General features: G+C 39.4%; 1 protein-coding gene across 2 annotated transcripts in view; it reads left to right on the forward strand.

Moving 5' to 3' along the window:
• Positions 1-22944, forward strand: part of TAFA1 (TAFA chemokine like family member 1) — a 496597-nt gene that overhangs the window by 377704 nt on the left and 95949 nt on the right. The gene's annotated exons all lie outside the window — the stretch shown is intronic.

The raw sequence follows: 22944 nt of genomic DNA on the forward strand, positions 1-22944 counted from the left end.
CTATTGCTGTGTAACAAATTATCCCACCAAACTTAGCAGCTTTAAACAGCAAACATTATCTCACAAGTTCTGCGGGTCAGGGATTCAACTGAGCTGAGTGTGACTGGCTCAGCATCTCTCATGTACTTGCAGTCAAGATCTAAAGGCTTGGTTTTAAGATGGAGGAAGGTTTTAAGACGGCTCACTCACAAGGCTTTTGGGAGGTGGATTCACTTCCCTGCTGTGTGGTCTTCTCCAGAGGAGCTCAGTGTCCTCACAATGCGGCAACTGGCTTCCCCCAGAGTGAGCAATCCAAGAGAACAATATAGTAAACACAGTAACATTCTCTTTTATAATCTAACCTCATTAGTTATACTTCACTGTTTCTACAATATCACATTGGTTATTGAAGTCATCTTCATTCAGTGTGGGAGTGAACTGTAAGGATTGAGGGCCAAAAGACAGGGATCATTGTGACAGATACATGTTTCCTCCCATTTCAGACAGTAAGAAACAGAGACTTAGAAGGGCTTTGTAATGTTCCATTGGTCCCATGGCTGACAAGTTGTAGCCTGACTGACTCTTAAGCCTAGAGTAACTAACTGTAATACTAAGTCTTGACCACCATCTTTAAAACAACTTTGTATGTCCTAATATTTGAGCCCAGATTCAAAAGGACCACAAGTATCTCTCCCCATCTTTATCTTTGATCTTTTTAGAGCCAAGTGTGAGTGTGTTGTTCATTCTTCAATAAGAAAATCAGGACTCAGAGAAGTGAGTCATCTTCTCAGGGTCACACAACAGCAATTAGACCCTGAATCTCTTGACTTAGGATCCATGATTGTACCTCTAGAATATAGATAGAACAGGAAACTGTCTAGACTTGCTTGTGTTATTTATTTTCATTATTATGATGGTTAGAAAGAAAACCTCATGAGATTCAATTCATAAATTCTTCAAGCTGTGGCCATCTTGTTTTCTTTGTTCATGGGACACACTATTTCTGATCTCTGTTCTCCTCATACTTGTCTATGTGGACTGGCTCCCTCTTCCAAGATTTTAGCTTTTGACCCCCCATAACTTAGGGGCTAGTGTGAAGTTTTTTATTTCCATGGTGCCAACTCTGTGATACCACATGGATCACAATACAGCCCCAAAATATTTGACTCAGTTCCTGTGTTTTAAATGTGTTCTCCAAAAAGACAAAACACAACTGACCCAGCTTGGGCCACGTGTCAAACTTTGCCCAATCAGCCATAGCCAGAGAGCTGTACACATGGCACGTAGAGCTGCCCATCGTGCACCAAACTTTCCTTTTTTCTTTTCTCTAAAGACTGTGGAAAAGCCAGGTTTGGGACTATACTATAATCAGCAAGTTCTCAATTAAGGCATTTTCAGTGGTCATTTGGCACTATTTGGAGACATTTTTGGTGTAGACATCTGTTGTAATTATTGGGGTACTATTCACATTTGATGGGTAGAAGTCAGGGATGCTGCCAAACATCCTACCGTACATAGGACAGCACCCACAAGAACGTATTATCCAGCCCCAAACAACAATGGAGTTGATGTTGAAAACATACACTATGATTATTTATTTGTCGAGGATCACAGTTAACACGGTGAGGTACCTCCAGTGCAGGAAAGGCAAGCAGCTAGTCTAGAAATGCTGCTTTGCTTACTTGCAGGAGGAAACTCTTGGTCCTTGAAGCCAATAAACATTATAAAACCATGATAGTTTCTCATTGTCTGCCAAAGAAAGCATTGAATCTGTTAACTATAAATCTCCATTTTGTTTCCAGTTCATTTTTATCTCTAATGATCTAGAAATAGAATTGCCTTCAGGATTCGGATGTAAGACACAAAGAGCAATGCATTGTTTATGCTGGCAGAGGGGGAAATGGCATTTGGCCCTAGGTTTCTATGAGAAGTTAAGCCACACAATGGTAATATTTTGTCTGTCAAAACAAGTATGCTTGACTTGGGAAACTCTGAATCATTTAATGTGGTAAGTTCAGACAAGAGGGCTATTAGTCCCTATCTTTGAAGCAAAAGTCTATAAAATATAGAGTATTCTATAGGGTCAAGATGATGATTTATAGTTTCTATAGCATTCTACTCTTCCAAATTCCTTGAAGCTATTGACATGTCAGAGAAAATTCTACATGTTACTATGATCAAAATTGTTTTTATGGTGGCACCTGGGTGACTCAGTCAGTTGAGCACGGTTTTGGCTCAGGTTGTGATCCCATGGTCTTGGGATTGAGTCCCATGTCAGGCTCTGCACTGAGCCTGGAGCCTGCTTGGGATTCTGTCTGCCTCTGCCCTCTCCCTGCTCATACTTTCTCTTTCAAATAAATAGACCTTAAAAACTGTTTTGGGGGCTAAATCTCTACATGCAAATTAAAAATGAAGCACATATATAAATTAATAATAATTTCCATATAGTTATTAATATCACAAGCTGCGCAATTAGACAGACATGAGTGGAACTCAGCTGTACCAATTACTAATAGAATTACCTTGGGCAAGTCACATATGCTTGTTGCTTATTCCTTAGCTGTGAAATGGAGATGATAATTGTTTCTACTTCTTTAGTTTGGGGTGAGGATTAAGGAAGTCATGTGTACAGTGTGTTTTGCATAATGTCTGATTCCCATCAAGTGCTTGCAGAATGATGGCATCTATTTCCTATCTCACTAATAAGTGTGGGTAATAATTAGAAAAACACATTGTTTTACAAATTCATGCCTCATTTTAATTAAACACGGTAGCATTTTAGTGCCACCTTTTCCTAAGACTGTCTTCTGCCTAAGACTGTTCACTAATGCTGGTAAGATCATCTTCAGGAATTCATGTTTATTATAGGAATTTTGACAACTACAGAAATAATCGATAATTAAAATCATCCATGATATTATTGCTCAGAGATTGTCATTACTTTGTAAGAAAACATGCATATGTCCTCTTAGGCTTAACCTATCCATAAAAAGAAACTCACGTGGTAGGTATTTTATTGAACGAAAATATTATAGTACTTTTTACCCACAGCTTGTTTCCCTTAACACGAGGTGAACCTTTCCCAATTTAAAACATACTCTTCAAAAACATGATTGTTAATAACTACAAGGGGCTTCAGGGGTGGATATAAATGATTTATCTATTTCCTCCACTTTGGCATATTTACAATGCTTTGTGCATTTCTTCGTCTAAGCCTAAAAATGGATAGAAACCAGCTTTTCTCCATGATAGCAGTTGACAACCCATACACTGTATTTGTTCTGAATATGTTCTATTGTATGTAGCGCATTTCCTATTAAGTGTTCCAATTGCTGTTATTTACTTTCCACTGAAATTACAGGTCACTTGCCTTCTACAGCATTTTCAAAACCAGAGAAACAGCTATGATTTTAAAATAAACATGTATTATATTATTCAAAATCAGAGACCAGATGATTTAAAATAGGACATACATTTTGTAGTGTAATCTTAGCCACTCATTCAAAAGTAGAATATAGGATATTGGGAGACATTTTTAAATAATGGGCTTTGAATTTCAAAATTGTATTCTATTCCTAATAAGTGAAAATACCAAAAGGAAACCTCAATACTAATATTTACTCAATTTTGTGATAGTTATTTATACAGATTTAGATAAATGTTATACACTTGGATTTGTGCCTAACACCTTTCTGACCAAATAGGTATTCATTATACTCTGATTCACACCCTCTCGTGTTTTGTTAGTTATTCTCTAACCTGAAAGGAGGGCACCTTCCTCACTATCATTGATAACAATAATAAAAATAATGGCAGGGCCCTGGGTAGCTCAGTTGGTTAAGTGTCTGACTCTTGATTTCAGCACAGGTCATGATCTCACGGTGGTGATATCGAGCCCCTATTGAGTTCCTTGCTGGATGGGGAGCTTGTTTGGGATTCCTCTCTCTGTCCCTATGCCCCTCTCTTCCACTTGCACTCTCTCCTCTCTGATTCTCACTCGCTCGCTCTCACTCTCTCAAAATAAATAAACATTTAAAAAATGGCTAAAATGTTCTTGAAGGCTCACCATGTATGAATCAAGTCTTTCAAGTCTCTGTATTCATTTAATTGTAACTCCAACACCTGAAGGTGTCTCCTTCTCTTTCATTTTGTTTGTCAGAAAATTGAGGCACAGAGATTTTGTGACTTGCTAACCGTCACACAGCCAGTAGTAGCAGAGACAGAAATCCAGCCCAGGATGTCTGATTCCAGGGTCCTATATGCCAAGTGTGGGCAAAAAAAGGATATAATATAAACACACATTTCCTTCCAAAGCCTTTCTTGCAAGATACCAAAATGAGAAGAGGGAGAAAGTCCAACTATGTATGAACTTTCAGAAACATCCATTCCTTTGGGCCATACCTGTCTCCTCCCTTTCTTTGTCAGAGAGGATTGATTAGGTGCCCTTTCTAAGTTTGTGGTCACTTAGCAATTAGAAACATTTTTATAAATAATGATTTCTGTTCTATAGAATGGTTGAAGTGTCATAGTTTAAGTCATGGAGATGAGGAGGTGGCATAAAATGACTATTTTATGGGGAAATTTTCATGTGGTTTTCTCTATTTAGGATTTTATTCTCATGCAGTGTATGTCTATTTGTAACCTAGACACATATGTGGAAAAAAAATCATTACAAGGACTGGTTTGTAGAGAAGTCTTATTCTCTGTGGATTTTGGCATCAGTCTTATTAAGAAAAGTCTACATGATAAGTTCATAAGCCTTTCCTTTTCATTCAGTGTGAATTCTCACCATTTCTATGACTGCTACAAACATTGCCTACTATTGTTTTCTTTTTATACTGGAAACCAGCCGGAAGTGACTAGCTTACATCACAGAGCTTAACTTTCACAGCTATCAAAATCTCAGATTTTTTGTTTGTAATTGGGATTTGTGTACAGTTAATGTAATAGAAAAATAATCATATTCCTGCCTATTTCTGTGAAGACAAAAACCCATGATATAAGAGGACATTTTACTGCTGGTTCATCATACATAGCCTTGAAGGTAAGAGCAAGCAAGGAAGGAAGATACACAAAGATTCAGACCCAGGAAAACAGATAGACTTACAGGGAAGGAGACAGACAGTGAGAAAGGACATACAAAGAGGGACAAGGAAAGGGGACATCAGAGAAAAAGAGGAGTAAAAGAGAGATGAGATGATGAGTGCTCAGAAGGTCTATTAAAACATCTTCCTATGAAATAGTTTTATTCATTTTTCCAAACAATTGTTTCTATTCACTCTCACAGTTTATAACTAATTCTAACATAATGAAATCTACTTGGTAGATTGAGATTGAATTTTTTTTTCACTTTGCATGATAAGAGACTCCAGAACCAAAGTATCTATGAAAATTTCTTCTGGAGATTACTTCTTTAGAAAAAACATGATAACATTTTCTTGACCACATACCATCGTATTCCCTAGAGGCAGCCATAGTTGAGAAAAAGGTCTGATAACTGAAGAAAATTTGAAATTCAGCATTCGTTTTCTGTAGAATGTTATGAAATATATATGAGAAAAACTGCATATAATAACCATCTTCATAGTCATTCAAAATACAATAGCATATTAAAGGCTCTGAGTTCTGTAGACAAGAAACTTGTTCAATTTTGACCCCCTATGTCCCAAACTTCCTTGACAAGAGAATCTTTTTCTGTTTAACACTTATTCATATCCTGTAGACCCAATGTTCCATGATACAGACTTTGGGCCATGCTGGTATGGACTATATGGACTATGTTTTTGTTTTTGTTTCCAGGAATTCCTCTTAGGTCTTTTGAGACTGACGAATAATTCTCTGCCAATAGCTCAGTGTTTTTCCTAATGCTAGCCAAGCATTGCACGATGGGTCTCGGTAGTATGTGATTTATAGTATCTCTGCGACATGTCAGACTCAACTGCAGTTTGGAAATCATCTAGGGACCTTGCAAAGCAAACATAGTATGAAAAAGCTTAAGCCCTTATTTTTATTCACAAATATTAAACGTTTTCGAGGACAAGGGACGATGACCTATTTTGGTTCTGCCATTTGTTACTTGTCGTCCACACACAATGAAATACCAAGGTAATGAATTGCTTTGGTGGATCAGGGATGCAAGGCCCAGCGCAGTCCATGGTCCCTTCATTACCATCTCTGTTCGAAGCCTGCTTTGTTCTTTCAAGGCACATGCTAGCTTGTTTAATAGACGGGACGGTGAGCTCAGTTGGCTTCATCAAGAGGCATTTCTGAAGGGAGATCCATTGTTTTTGAAGAGGGTCTACTAGAGCATTATTAGTAAAATCGTGGCACATTTAGGCATAATTTCTGAATTACATATAAATTTTCTTTTGCTCCCCTACTTGGCACTTAGTCCTGCCCAGGTATGTGAGGGGCCCAAGTCTACATTACTAAGAGGAAGTAGAAGAAGGATATAGAGGAACTGGCAAAGCTTTTTGTACCATCCAATAAAAGGTCTGTCCTTGTGTTTGTTCCTTTGCATTATAAAGAGAACAGGAATTCAGCTTTCAGATTTTCCCATGCTTCTTCTTTTTTGAATGTTTATTTATTTTTGAAAGAGTAGGGGGAGGGGCAGAGATAGGAAGATACAGAATGTGAATGAAAACAGGCTCCAGGCTCTGAGTAATCAGCATAGAGCCCGATGAGGGGCTCAAATTCACAAACTGTGAGATCATGACCTGAGCCGAAGTCTGACCCTTCAAAGATGGAGCTACCCAATGCGCCAGATTTTCCCATGCTTCTAAAACAGGCTTGGATATCATTTTTTATTTTTTAAAGCAGCACTTGCCAACTTATAGCTCGCTGGCAGAAACCACCCTAACACCTATTCCATACGTTGACAGAGTGATGGAAAAAACTGACTGGAAAGGGCACTCTAGTTTCTCGTAGGCCTCTACACTTTCTATTACACACCTGGCTGTGGCCCATTGATGTGACCTGCCTAACTCCTGAAGATAGGGGAATGCATGCTTCCTGGATGAAAGTCATTGCCCTACTATTCTCATTAATTTAAAAAAAAATCAATTTTCTGGAAGAAAAATTTTGCTCTTTGAGATAAAAGTAATATACATAACTTGGTGTAAATAGAAATGTATGCACACAAAAAAGGCAGAGAAAGGAAAATAAGAGTAAATCTCCTCCCCTTTCCCAGCGAACCTCTTACATCTTAATTGCCAGAAGCAACCACTGTTACCAGCTTTCTGTGCATCCTTAGAGAATACATCCATCCACCCGCAGGCCTGTGGATAACACACATATACAACCTGGTAAATCAGACTTGTTATTTAACTTAAACAGTGGTCTGAATCTGCATTTCTTAGCATAAGAAAATATCTTAAATAGTTCAGTCTTTTGGTGAAAGAATGGCTGGTAAACATGGAAAAAAATGTTCACCATCACTCAGTTGAAGAAATGCAGATTAAATACTGAAATTTAATGTTTCATCAATCAAATAGGCAGAGATAAAAATTTGATAATACTCAGTTTTAAGGAAAGAGAGAAAAATTACATATAAATCATACTCAGTGATAAACAGCTTACAAACTCACTTGGTTAGCCACTTTTCTTTATTTCATTCACCAGAAGAGAAGAAGATACACAGGAAATGTGGTAATGAGACTGGATGTTTGGGGAATATAATACAAATTACATGCATTTCAGCTGCTCACAATAACTTTATTTAGCAACAATTCACGTATACATCGTGCCCTGTATTTCTTCAATAGGGTCAGGCTCATGCATTTGGGTATACTTTAGGACATCTTCTAAGGATTTTGATCTCATTTTCATGGGAAAACTATATATAAAAGGTGTGTATACACTTGGACATAAATATAGTAAGTCCCCTGTAAAGTCCATTAATGTAGCTACTTGGGAGGTACAGAATTCTATGCACAAGTATTTGTAGTGGTGTGTATGTCATATGTATGTGTGTGCATGATCATGGTACATCACATCCCCAAATTCTTGTCAATTACCTAGTTGGAATGTACTTGGTTACACAGAATTACAAATTCATTGAGAAAACTTCCTGAAAGTAGCTCCAAAGTCATTGGTTTTCGTTTATCTCCAAAAAGCTAGATGTTTTCAAATACCTGTTCTTGTCTGATATGAGAGCATTTTTAATCAATGCTTATTTTTTTCAAAGCAAAGGGGAAATGTTGTTCTAAATCTAAGGAGTCAGCTCCTCATCTCTCTCCAGCTGGGCTTCAACCTAGATAAGGCAAGATTTCAGGGTCTTGTGTTATTAATGCGCTGCCCATATGAATAACGAGCAAGCCTTCTGAATTATTTCACACTTCTAGGAAAATCTATAGCCCTGTCCTTCTGCAACAACACTGGAAGCTGCTCAGGATATTGGTACGTTTCTTTGTGGAGAGTTCTGATAACTTCATCTAAGGATGTGGTAAAACTTATGTCCCCTTCTGAAGCCTGTGTAGAAATTTATGCAGATGGATAATATTTTGAAAAATTAATGATGTATTCCTCAATCCACCCAAGCTAGTGGAATTTTTGAGGGCCTACTTCCAACCCAAACAACAAAACATGAATCATCCATTAACCAGAGAATAGAGGCCCAAATAAGTTCAAAAGCCATTCTGAGACTCAGATATATAATGGATGAATTCATTTATTCTTTCCCTCAAGGAAATATGTTGGGTCAGCTCAGGAAGGGAGAGAAAGGATACTTGGGTAGGAAAATGTGGTCCACTGGAGTAAAGGCTATCTGCCACTACACTGGAGACATGTGTCACCACCTATAGACTCACCTATCCCACCACCTGCCCAGAGAGCCCTGTACATGATAGCTCAGTGTTGAGCTCTCTTCATATCCTTTAGGTTGTTTTACTGGGAAGACCATCCATAAATAGCACCTAGCCTGTTGCACCCTGATTGTTCAACAGGAGTCATAACCACCAGTGTCCTAGCCCTCCAAGCTGCACAGATGACCTCCAGGGTGTTAATGAATTCCAGAAAGTGAAAAGAGGAATCTAAGCTCTTTAATGGATGGAGTGGACATAGAAAGAAAATTTTATGCACTAACTACCTAAGGAAGACTAGATTTCTAACCAAGCTAGGACATTGGTGGAACACTCTTACCTTCCCCAACCTACCTAATTCACTTATAATCCCTGATATTATTTGGTACTTTCATTATTGGATCACTTATTTTTTAAATTTTATTTTCTTAAGTCATCTTCACACCCAGTGTGGGGTTCACACACAGCCCTGAGATCAAGTGTTACACACTCTAGCAACTGACCTAGCCAGGCACCTCCCATGATTGCATCATTTAAAGATTTCAGTGGACAATTCAGTGGACTCAAAGTCAATGCTAGCTAATATTACTTAGGCTGGTAAAGTGATTGCCTGGCTAACCAGCCACTCGTTCAAAGGAAGGTCCCATTTTTTTCAGCTTTAGAATGGCCTGCATGTGCCTGCTCAGAAGGTCCCATTCATCATCTCCTTTGGTGTCTTACACAACAGTTTTGCTATCTGCTGGGCCCCTGTTCTCATCAACACTCTTGGGAGTGCAGGAAACCTGAACACTATTTCTAGTGGCTTAAGAGAGAAGCCAAGTTACTATGAGACTCTGCAAGAGTCTCAGAGCAGAGATTACTCCATAGCAGGACCCAAGGAAGAGAAAACAGAAATAGGACATGTGTGCTTATCATAGTTCTGTCTCACAATGACATCACCTTTCATCTTGGGATTTTTCTGGAAATTGACCTCATTTTCTTTTCTCTGTGAATGAGGGAGGTGAAGTCTGTCCCTGTCAGCTGGAAACTGTCCTGCCAACTGTGTGGGTCATTCGTTATAGTACTAGTTTAAAACTGATAACTGTTCTGGCATAAAAGTATGGAGTCCTTACTCTGTGCTGTGTACTACACGTGCTGACACACCTCACTTTAGCGCATGCCACAGATACTGCATTTCTTACAAATTGAAGGTTTGTGGCAACAGCAACATTTCTCCAACAGCATTTGTTCACTTTGTGTCTCTGCACCACATTTTGGCAATTCTTGCAGTATTTCACACATGTTCATTATTATTCTATTTGATATGATGCTCTGGGATCAGTGAGCTTTGATGTGCTATTGTTTTCAAGGCAGCATGAACCACACCTATTCGATGGTGAACTTAATAAAAGTGTGTGTTCTGACTGCTCCACAGATCAACTCTGCTGTCCCGTCCCTCTCCATCTCCTTGGACCTCCCTGTTCCCCAAAACACAACGATATTTAAATGGGACCAATTAATAATCCTACAATGACTCCTAAGTTTTCATATGAAAAAAAAAGAGTCACATGTCTCTCACCTGAAATCAAAAGCTAGAAATAAGTAGGCTAGTGACACATGTCAAAAGATGTGTCATAAGCCAAGATAGGCAGAAAGCTAGGGCTCTTGCATGAAACAGTGAGCCAAAATGTGAATGCAAAGGAAAAGTTCCCAAAGGAAATTAAAGGTGCTACTCCAATGAACATATAGGTGATAAGAAAGGAGACAGCCTTATTGCTGCTATGGAGAAAGTTTGAGTGGTCTCAATAGAAGATCAAACAACATTTGGCCGCAACATTCCCTTAGGCCAAAGCATAATCCAGAGCAAAGCCCTGAGTCTCCTCATTTCTGTGAAGGCTGAGAGAGGTGGGGAAATTGCAGAAGAAAAATTTGAGGCAGAGTTTAGTTCATGAGGTTTAATGAAAGAAGCCACCTCCATAACATAAAAAATGCCCAGGTAAAGCAAGAAATGCTGATGTAGAAGCTACAGCAACTTATCCCCAAGTTCTCGCTAAGATAACTAATGAAGGTGACCACACTTAACAACGTATTTTAAATGTAGACAAAACAGCCCTCTATTAAAAGAAGATGCTGTCTAGAACTCCCCTAGCTTTAGAGAAGAAGGCAATACCTGATTTCAGTCCTTCAAAGGACAGGCTAATAGTCCTGTTAGGGGCTCATGCAGCTGGTGACTTCAAGTGGAAGCCAGTGTTTGTTTACCATTTCAAAAATCCTAAGGTCCGGGTTGCCTGGGTGGCTGAGTTGGTTAAGCATCTGACTTCAGCTCAGGTCATGATCTCAAGGTTTGTGGGTTCAAGTCCCACATCAGGCTCTGTACTGGCAGCAGGCTTAGAGCCTGGAGACTGACTTCAGATTCTGTGTCTTCCTCTCTCTCTGACCCTCCCCTGCTCATGCTGTCTCTCTCTCTCTGTCTAAAATAAGTAAAACCAGTAAAAATTTTTGAAAAAAAATCCTAGGGCCCTTAATAATTATGCTAAGTCTCTCTACAATCCAGTAATTTTACAACTGGACAAAACAAAAGCACTGATTTGAAAGGATATATGCACCTCTATGTTGAATACAGCATTATATACAGTCTCCAAATTCTGGAAGGGGCCTAAGTCTCCATAAATAGATGAGTGGATAAAGAGGATAGATAGATAGATAGATAGATAGATAGATAGATAGATAGATAGATAGATAGATATGAATGGAATATTATTCAGCCATGACCAAGAACAAAATCTTGCCATTTGCAATGACATGAATGGAACTAGAGAGTTTAATGCTAAGTGAAATAAGGCAGAAAAGAACAAATACAATTTGTTTTTACTAATATGTGTAATGTAAGAATCAAGACAAATGGGGAAAAAGAGATAAATCAAGAAACAGACTCACAAACTCTTACCTATAGAGAACAAAATGATGGCCATCAGAGGGGAGGTGGGTGAGGGTTGGGTGAATTAGATGAAGGGGATTAAGAGTGTACTTATCATGATGAACACTGAGTAATGTATAGAATTGTTGAATCACTATATTGTACACCTGAAACTAATATAACACTGTTAACTGTACTAGAATTAAAATAAGAAATATAGGAAAAAAGAATTATGCTAAATCTACTCTCCCTTTGCTCTAGAAATAGAACAGTAAAGCTTGGATGTTAGTACATCTGTTTACCCCATGGTTTATTGGCTATTTGAAGCTTACTGTTGAGACCTGCTCATAATAATTTTTTCCCAAAATACTGCTCACTTGATTAACCAAGCTCTGATGGTAGTGTACAATGAGATTAATGTAGTTTTTGTACCTAACACAGTATCCATTCTGCAGCCCATAGGTCAAGGAGTAATTTTTACTTTCCAATATTATAATTTAAGAAATATATTTTGTAAGGCTGTAACTGTCATGGATAGTGATTCTTCTGGTGGATTTGGGCAAAGTAAATTGAAAACATTATGGAAATTATTTACTATTTTAAATGCCATTAAGAACAGTTGTGATTCAGGGCAGCCTGGGTGGCTTAGTTGATTAAGAGTTTGACCCTTTTTTGTTTTTCTTTAATGTTTATTTATTCATTTTGAGAGATAGAATATGAGTGAGTGAGGGGCAGAGAAAGAGAGAGAGAGAGAGAGAGAGAGAGAGAATCCAAAGTAGGCTCTGCACGCAGTACAGAGCCCAATGTGGGGCTTGATCCCACAATGTGAGACCATGATTTGAGCCAAAATCAAGAGTCAGACACTTAACTGAGTCATTCAGGTGCCCCTAAGCATCCACCTCTTGATCTTGGCTCAGATCATGATCTCACAGTTTCTGAGTCCAAGCCCAGTACTGGGCTCCACACTGACAGTGGGTAGCCTGCTTAGGATTCTCTCTCTCTCTCCCCCTCCCTTTCTTTCTTTCTCTCTCTCTAGAAATAAATAAATAAACTTAAAAAAAAAGAACATTTATGAATCATGGGAAGAGGTCAAAATACCAATATGACCAGGAGTTTGGAAGAAGTTGATTCCAACTGTTATGGAGGACTTTGAAAGATTCAAGTCTTCAGTGAAGGAAGTAACTGCAGATGGGGTAGAAATACCAAGAAAGTTAGAATTAAAAATGGGGCCTGAACATGGGATGAACTGTTAAAATATCATGAGAACACTTGAGCAGATAATGAGTTGCTACTTAGGAATGAGCAAAAAACCATATGTTTTCACTCATAGGTCTAATAGGAGAAACCTAACAGGAGACCATGGGAAGTGGGGGGAAAGAGTTAGGGAGAGGGAGTGAAGCAAATCATGAGAGACTCTGGAATACTGAAAATAAACTGAGGGCTGAAGAGGGAGGGGGCAAAGGGAAGGGGATGGTCATGGAAAGGGGCACTTGTGGTGAAGAGCACTGGGTGTTATATGGAAACCAACTTGATAATAAACTATTAAAAAAAAAAAAGGAACGAGCAAAAAAATGTGTTTCTTGAGATGGCATCTACTCCTGGTAAAGATGTGACAATTGTTGAAGTGACACAAAGGACTTAGAATATTACATACGTTTAGAGGCAGGATTTGAGAGAACTGTCTCTGATTTTGAAGAAAGTTATACTGTGGGTGAAATTCCATCAAACAGCATTGCCTTTAACATTGAAAATCAATGCAGCAAATTTCTCATCATCTTATTTTGAGAAGTTGCTATAACCAACCCAACTTTCAGCAACCAGCACTCTGATCAGTCAGTAGGCATCAACAGGGAGCCAAGGCCTCTACCAGCAAAAAGATTACAACTCACTGAAAACTCCTATGATGGTTAGCATTTTTTAGCAATAAAGTATTTTTTAATTAAGGCATGTACATTGTCCTTTAGACATAATTCTATTACACACGTAATAGACTACCATATAATATAAACATAACTTTTCTATGTACTGGGGAACCAAAAATATTAGTTAACTTGCCTTATGGCAATATTTGTTTTATTGTGATGATTGGAACTGTACCTGCAATATTTCTGAAATATGCCTGTTTTAATGTATCTAATTCTTAAAACAGCAGCCTTATAAGAACGTTACTATTATATTCCCAGTTTATTGAAGAAGAACCTGATGCCATAGAGAAGTTAATCATTTCTTCTAAGACATAGCAGCAGGAGATCTGGGGCCCCAAATGAGGAACTGCTAGAAACGATAGGAGATTGTATGAGAAGCATGAGTAGCAGAGTTTCAGAGTACCTGCTCACTTCTTGTATTCTCTGCCTCAGAGAATGACACGACCATTCGGGTGTGCTAGGTCCTTACCTAAGCATTCCCTCGAATACATACACTGTTATATTCACATCCCGTGGATTTCTCACTATGGTCTAACTACTGTCATAGACTCCATATTGACCTTCATTAATGTTCCCTCAACACCTATACCCTGTATTGTCCAACTCTGAATTTGTTACCCATCTGGAACTACGAGCTCCAGAGGCCCTCCGTCAAACCACCACAGTCAAAACTAATAGATATCCTCCTCTGCATCCCTGAAGCACCCTCCACAGCATTTATCATAACTTGCCATATTGTACTAGATTCTTTTGTCGACTGTGATCTTCCCTGATAAACTCACCCATTCATTCAATGACTATTTGCAAAGCATTGGCTGCATCCTAGGAATTATGCCAAATACCTGATCACATGACAGTAAACAAAGCCCTTGAAGCCTACAGGCCAGCAGGGAAACACACCTGAATCTAATCACACATAAAAATGTTCATGTTGAAATTTCATGTTCAAACAGAAAGAACTCAGTCCTCAAGGTATCATAACAAAGAATCTAAAGAAGGCTGGAAGTCAGAGGCTTCTGTGAAGAAGTGACAGGTATTTGGAGATGGGAGGTATGACTCAGGCCAGCTAGGTGAAGAGCTTTCCAGGCAGAGAGCCAGCATGGGCAAAAGCCTTGGGTTTTGATCAAGAACTTCAGAGAAAGCCATTGTGGCCAAAACCCACAGAACAATAAGATCATATGTGAAAGGAGGCAGAAAAGATAGGCTGGGCCAAACAGTACTGTTGTTAATTGAGCTTTGCCTCTCCAGTTCTTAAGACAGTTCTGTTTTGTTTAATTTGAGTGTCGTTGACACACAAAGTTACCTTATCTTCAGGTGTACAACATAGTGATTGAATAAATTCATATTTATCCTAATATAATTCTTAAAACTGAGACATGCTAATGACATTCTTAAGGAAGGCAGCAATGTGGAATCTGTTGTGGGCAATTGGATGGTAAGTTAACCTGGAATTTGGTACATGAGGAGGTGGCTTTGTGAGCCTTCTCCTGAGATCAAAACCTCCCTCTGTAGTGTCTGCCAAGAGATGGCAAAACCTCACTAGTCACACTTCAAACAATGGCAAAGCCAGGCAACTCAGATCGCCTTGTTGATATTGCCACCTTCCTCACACACTCATCCACGTGGTGGCTCTCACCTGAATGTCTCACCCTCTGTCTCTTCTCAGCCGCTCGTCCTGCGGAAAGAATCCTCATCCCCCCCCCCCCCAAATCAAGCAAACAAAATCCTCTGATAGAAATTTTAAAGTCACTGACTTTCAATTCTATTGTCTGACATTAGATAACATTTTAACTAGTAGGTTCCGTATGCCAGCAGGGGCATTAGGGCAAAAGGTTTGTAATTTGGGATATATGTAAACATGGTGGCTAACTACAGGCTCACATCAGTTTATTTTCTTTCTGAACACTTGTATTATCTCTGACTCCAGTTCACTTCTTTATGAATTGGGAATCCCATGTTCTTTGTAGCCAAAAAAAATACATATATATTCTCCATAATACCTATACCAAAGAATGTCTGACCACTGTGTTCCTGAAATCTGGGGTAGGGTATAAAATTCAAATGGGTACGCAGGCATTAATAAGTCTATTTTGTGACAGAGATAATGGAGAAATGGTTGTTTCTCACATTACCAAGTCCTGCTCCCTTCAAAATATTCAAGCACATGCATTTGATAAACAATGTAATAAAGCCATATGTGCACTATAAAAATTCTTCATTGTACTTAACAGCCTTTGTAGAAAAAATTATATTAATAACTAGACAGATTGAAAATTGGTAAGCCTTATGTGTCGGGCACCTCCCTGAGAATGTTAGCAGTATTTTTACATGTTGTTTTACAACATGAGATGGGAACTATTATTATTGTCCCCATTTTATTGATAAGGAAAGCAAGGCTCAGAACAAGGAGCTCGCCAAAGGTCACATAGCTACCAGACTGTAGAGCCAGATTTAATCCTGGACAGTCTGACAGCAGTGCTCCTGTAAGATGGTAAGATTGTGTTAAGTCCCAGAGAACAAGAAAATTTCTCTGGTAATACAAAATCACTGTACTTGGAGCACACATAGGGCTGGATTTCCACCCTACTTTTGCCACTGATTAGTCAAATTTCCTTCAGCATGTTATTCTCCTGGATCTGTAGTCGCCTTATCTGTCAAGCAGGGAATTAAAAAAGTACAGTGTGAACGAGTTGATGAGAATATCAAATGAGGTAATTCACATAAACCACAAATTCATAATACAATCCCCACACATATCGTGACTGCTCCATAATATTAACTTTAATAAACTCATGATTACTTTAAGAAAACAATATTAAATTTATATTTTCATTAATGAGTGTGCATCTAGATTTTGAGATAAGAGACTATGAGTCAGAACTGAAGTTTTGGTTGAAATACCAATAGTTATACACCTCCTCTTCAGTGGATTACCTCCAAGCGTAAAACAGGGCTTTTTAAGCTCCTGCAAATGTGTGTATAGAAAAAAGGCAGGTCAGATAACTAGTTAGGAGTCTGTCCCCAGAGAAGCATGAAGAGAGAAAGCTTTCCATTTGAAGTGGAGACTCTTGAGGGACTCCTCTTCTAATCCTAGCCCAAATAAGAGAAAACATCATTTTCCAAGTGGCTGTTGGTACCTGTAAGCATCTCTGAGATAAAAGATCTCACTTGCATGATCAGTTTCAAAAAGAAGCAGAGAGTGCATTTTGTCAAAGACAAGGTTCATTAGATGCAGTCTGACTTAGCCTTGGCTTTGGCCTTTTCTCAACATTCATAGGAGAGCTGCCTTTTGTCTTCTTATTATAGACACTCTCCCTGGGTGACTTCATTCATTCACTCATGGCTTCAAAGACATAGACAGTTGCTACCTAACCTAATCCATTTTTCCAGACTCCCAGCCCTTTCTTCAAGCAATTATTAGACATCACCATTTGGATTTCTCAAAGGTACCCAAATTCAGTATGCTCAAATGGAGCACACATTTGTCCCAGCCTGGTAAGGCACACATAATTCTCATATCAGTGAGTAGAGCTGCATTGCAGTGGACTAAATGGTTATACCCACCCCCCAAATTGATATGTTGAAATTTTAAGCCCCAAGGTGAAGGTCTTAAGAGGTAGGGCCTTTGGGAGGGGATTAGGTCATGAGGGTGGGGTTTTCACAATGAGATTAGTGCCCTTATAAAAGAGGCCCCAGAGAGATCTTCACTCCTGCTGTGTAAACATACAAAAGCTGACCATCTGCAATCTAGAAGAGGACTCTCACCAGAACCTGACCATGCTAGCACCCTGATCTTTCATTTACATCCACCACAATTGTGAGAAATCAATCTCTGGTTAAAAGTTACCCAGACTATGAAAACTTACTATAGTAGCCTGTAAGAACTAAGACACTTCATCTATTCCTTATTCAAGCCAGTCTTCTGGGAAACATGTCTGCTTTGTCTCACTCCCTCGTGGCCCACATTCATTCTACCACATATCCTTGATGCTACTGCTGAAGCATCTCTCCAATCTTTTCCCTTTTTTCCATCCCTGCTTCTCACAATCAGGCTCAGGCCATTGCCATCCTTTGTGCTGATTGCTGAAATGTCTCCTATTGCCTGAAGCCTCTCTCATACATGGCCTTCAGTAACTAATGTAATTCTTCCTGATAGATGCTACCAGCATGTTTTGTTCTTCTCCTTTTGTAACACAATTCCCACTTTAAACTACATTTCAACATTATCCTCACTGCTCTACAACAGATGCTATGTGAATGTCTTGTTCAGGCTATACTTCAGTGCCCAGCACAATGCCTGGTGTAAATACTCAAATAATTCCTGCCTTTTGTATCTAGGCTAGTGGGATCAGACAGATTTGTGTTCCAATCCCAGCTCTACTATGATTCTATATCTCAGTTTCTACATTCCTAAAAATGGGAATTATGAGAAGATAACATCATGGTGTGATCATGAGTATGAACTGAGGAAATGCATGTAGAGCGTTTAACATAGAATTAGTTCTCAATAGATATTGGTTCTAAGAGTCAAGACTGATAGAGAGTAAAAACCCCCACTCCAATTTCTGGTGCATCATCTGTAGGGCTCTCTATTTTCAATATGGAGAAATTAAAGTCAACACAGCAACTTTGAGACTTAAATTTGAGTATCCATAGTTTATACAGAACAGAGGATACTTTTGGCCTCAGTGTTCTACAAATTCAACTTAAATATTGGACTCCTTTAATTTTCCTCCATGGTGAAAGCAGAGGAAAGATGAATCCTTGTAATTGGTAGAAGCAATCAAAAGTCGTTGGTTTTTAACTTCATAGAAGGAATAATCACTATCAACAAAACTAAATTGAAAATGAACTCTTTTAAATATCTACTCGACCTAAAATAACAAACTTGGGTTTTTACATTGTATTACTATTCCCTTGCTGGTGGTGTGTCCTGTGGTAACCTGGGATGCTTTGCATTAAAATTTAGCTTTTGCATTACTTAAAGGACAGTCTGTCTCTTGACTCTGTACTCCTCTCTGAATGCAGCCTCTTTTGGCTAAGGCACTTGTTATAAGTAACACTCATTGAAAGACCTGTAAATATTCTTTACTATTAAAAAAAATGTTATATAAACAGATTCAGCCATAGAAACTCATCAGATTCTCCCTTAAAATGATTGTTTTAAAGTACACTGAAGGGCTTGATATTACTTACACCTTTCTTTGTGTTTATATAAGAACTTTTTATTCCACTTTAATGCAAACAAAAAAGAACTCCAACAGAAATATATCCCATCCGTGACTCTTTCTATGTTCCAGTGGAGACAAAACATATACGAGGATGAAGTTGACACAGACCTCTTGATCAAAGGTAGAACTATTCAGTATATTCAGTGACTATTCAGGCAGGCAAACTCTACAAATGGTTTTGTAGCCTACTGACTGGCCAGCTGACTGACAGAATTTTGGTATATCTTTTAGAGTTAACACCGTTTGTCTGAAACATGTCATCTTTGATGATTTCATCATTTAGGATCTATAGAATTCGAGAAAAAGTGTTTAATACCACCTTTTGTGTAATCCAAAAGTGATGCATAAAATGGCCCAAGAAAATGCCCACATCAAAAGATTCTTTCCACAAACACTGACTCATCCTCCCTGACCTTAAGCATCAGCGATAGAGTAACTGTAGGCCATTGACCCTGCTTTAATGATTTTGAGATCCAGGGGAGGCAACAGTGAATGAGTGATTTCAAAATTGGGTGATTTGTGCTGAGAGGGGGATTAGCCAAGGGTACTCTGAGAGCAGAGGTGAATCTATTAACCTAAGCTGGGGAAGGCTCTGGATAGTTCCCCATCAGAATGGACATTCACGCTGAGAATGGCATTTACTTAGACCTATGACTCAAAAGCATGCACTGTGAAGGTCTAGGATGGGATTCCAAGGTTCTTCAGGAAACTTCTGGTTACGTATCAATATCACTATGGCAAGAGGAGAGTTGATTCCACTGACATCTTCAGCATGGAAGGAAGAGACACATCATGCTAGGAAGAGTATGCATTGCCAGTTAGCTACACATTAGAATCACCTGGAGAGGTGCTTAAACTATCAATGTCTTGACCACACCCCTAGGCATTTGTACTTAATTGAGTTAGAGTGGTACCTGGACGTTTGTATTTCTTAAAAGCTCCACAAGAGATACTAAATTGTAACTAGATTCAAGAACCAAATATGTAGTGGCCAAGGGAATGAGCTGCAGAATAAGGTGGTGAGAGTTAGAATTCCAGCTGTTTCTGGAAGTGGAATTATTTTTGCTCTTTTAATTTTTCATTTGCTAACATTTCATAAAGCATTAGGTGGCTTATAGAGCTATATCCAACATAGGAAGACAGAGATAAAATGTAACATCAACATGAAAGGAATTTAGTTCTTACTCCTCTGCCTTCAGTTTCCTTATCTGTAAAATGGAAAAATAATACTATATACCTGATAGGATCAGTGCAAGGACTAAGTGAGTTAACAAATAAACTGACTTAAAAACCTGGAACGTAAGTGTTTGGTGAATATAAACTATTTTTATTAACCCAGATGCATTTAATAGAAGAAACAAGGACAGAAAGGTGGAAATCACAAGGCATGTTCCAAGGGCACCCATTAGTTTGGCTGGTGCCTCAGGGACTAATAGGAAAAAACATTTAGAAAGGCAAGTTGGGGCCAAATTGCCTTCTTGAGTTCCAGGCTGATATTCACATTTGAGCAAGTGTTCATTAATTGGTCATCTAATAATGTGGTCCCCAAATGTGAGGCAAGCAGGTGTATATTGTACAAAATAGAATAAATTAAAATGTTGCTCAGAGTCCATTCCAAAACTTGGGCTCTGGTATCAGTTTAACACAAATGTGGAACCAACAGATGTCTCTGTGAAAAGCTGAGATTAAATCAGCATAGAACTTCAAAAATGAACAGCGAGTCACTGGGTATTAATAATCCCCGGTGCTCAGGGAGACAGATGCTCGTCTTTGTGACACCTTGGCTTCCATTCACAGATAGAGCCGACTCCACTTCTGCCGTCCAGATTCAGCCCACTTTATTAGGAACCTCTTAATGGTGCTGAAAATCATTTCTGTTCTTTTCATTTTTCATTTATAAATATTCAGAAAAAGATTAAAGGTAACTTGCCGGGATGCAGCCCACACAGCAGGGAAGATAAAATGTAATGTACGCATGAAAGAAGTCAGGATCCAGGGAAAGTAAGCGTAGGAGACTTGTGAGGAGGCCAAGAGGGAAGTGAACACGTTGAGAGAAGGTCATGGGGCCCTATAAATATGCCAGCAGTGGGCTACAAATTGGCCTTAAGCCTTCTAAGCCTCCCAGGCAATGCAAAGAGGGAAACGAGATTGGTTACAAGATTTGGGAGGTTCCCAGCTTAATCTAGGCATTTGCTCCAGAGGGAAACAGATATTCCTAGCACAGTACCAGAGAGAAGCCTCTCCAGGTTCAAATAAAGAGGATACTATACAAAATAATATTATCTATAACATACCCTGACACCCTAATAGAATGCTTAGACCAGAGTGGCTGCTAATATGTAGTTAGTGAGTGAATGGAGGAAGAAAGAAAGGTTGGGGGAGCCTGTACTATATATCACAAAATTCATGGGGTGCTTTGCCAACATTCCTTAGTGTGGGTTGATGGCCTCCCACAATTCAATAAAAGTAGTTCTGGTGGTTGTGTAATGTACAATGACCCAGTTCAGGCAGCAATATTCAGCTAGTCTGACTGAAACCAGAAATAGATTTTAGTACAGAGGAAGAGACTAGCTTATCCCACAGGCAAACTTTCCTAAAGACTGCTGCTCTCCACCAGGCGTCCGATAAGACTGAAGGGGCAGAAATTTGATGTTAGACTCCTGTGTAACTCTGGCTGCTTGATTCAGTGGCTTACCATGGTAGAAACTCACTTCCACTCACACGAAAACTTACTCATGGATAGCTGCACGGCAGGTGGCTCACCTCTGTGTGATGATTCAGGCAACCTCAAATCCTCCTTATTGTAGCTCTGTCATTTATGGCTACTGGGAGCATCTACATCAAGCGGCAGACAGTGGCGAAGACCCACCTACTTCTAAGGCTCAGAAATGGTCACATCACTTCAGCTCACATGGTATTGGTGAGTGGTCCCACTTCATTGTAAGGAAACTGGAAAGTAGAGTTTCTAGCAAGGCAACCTCTTCTTGATGACTTTTTTCCTCTGTGAAAGAAGAACACAGAGCTCTGGAAGGCAGCCAGGTTTCTCTTCCACAATACTTATCTCCAGCCACCAAATATGTCCCCTCATAAGGAACAACACCCTTCCCCTCCCCAGAAGAAATAACCCGAAGTTCAAAATCTCCAGGTTGTGAGTAGTTTCTTCCAGTCTAGATGAGACTCCTCATTGTTTGGCCCCCTGGAAGCCATAACATGCATGATTTGGCCCTCACCCCATTCCACGGACCAAATATATGTGTGGAAGCAGGGACAGAAACAATGAAAAGTGCCCTTTCAGAGCAGGAATGAAAGGGAAAGAAACTGAGTCACCATTTCTTTTTTTTTTTCAATGCTTTTATTTATTTTTGAGAGACAGAGAGAGAAAGACAGCATGAGCAAGGGAGGGTCAGAGAGAGTGAGAACACAGAATCCAAAGACAGGCTCCAGGCTCTGAGCTAGCTGTCAGCGCAGAGCCCGATGCAGGGCTCGAACCCATGAACTGCGAGATCATGACCTGAGCCTAGGTCGGACATTTAACCTACTGAGCCACCTAGGTGCCCTCAGAGTTGCCATTTCTTTCTTTTTTTTGTTTTAATGTTTTATTTATATACAGAGAGAGACAGAGCATGAGAGGGGGAGGGGCAGAGAGAGGAGACACAGAACGGGAAGCAGGCTCCAGGCTCTGAGCTAGCTGTCAGCAGACAGCTCGACGCAGGGCTCGAACCCACGAACGTGAGATCTGCCCTGAGCCAAAGTCGGAGGCTTAACAGACTGAGCCACCCAGGCACCCCAGAGTTGCCATTTCTTAACAGTCTGAATCCTATCCAATAGGCATTGTAGGGACGGACCCGTGCCCTGGTGGTGTGGGAGAAACTCCCTGGTCTATGGCCCTCCTCTGTCCCGTGGCAGGTTGTCCTTGTCTATCATCCTCTGTGGCCTCATTTGAGTGGAATGCCAGGCCATGTGGCCCCCTGCTCTCAGCTTTCGTGGTGTATTTCTTATTCTTAGTAATTTAGGAACCCAAAAGTTGTTTTTAGCCCAGATGGCTAAATATATGTATATTTTAATTTAAAACTGAGGTTTTTTTCTTAAAGCCACATATTTCCTTCAACCACTCA

Source organism: Suricata suricatta, chromosome 12, assembly GCF_006229205.1.
Source record: "Suricata suricatta isolate VVHF042 chromosome 12, meerkat_22Aug2017_6uvM2_HiC, whole genome shotgun sequence".
NCBI lineage: Eukaryota > Metazoa > Chordata > Mammalia > Carnivora > Herpestidae > Suricata > Suricata suricatta.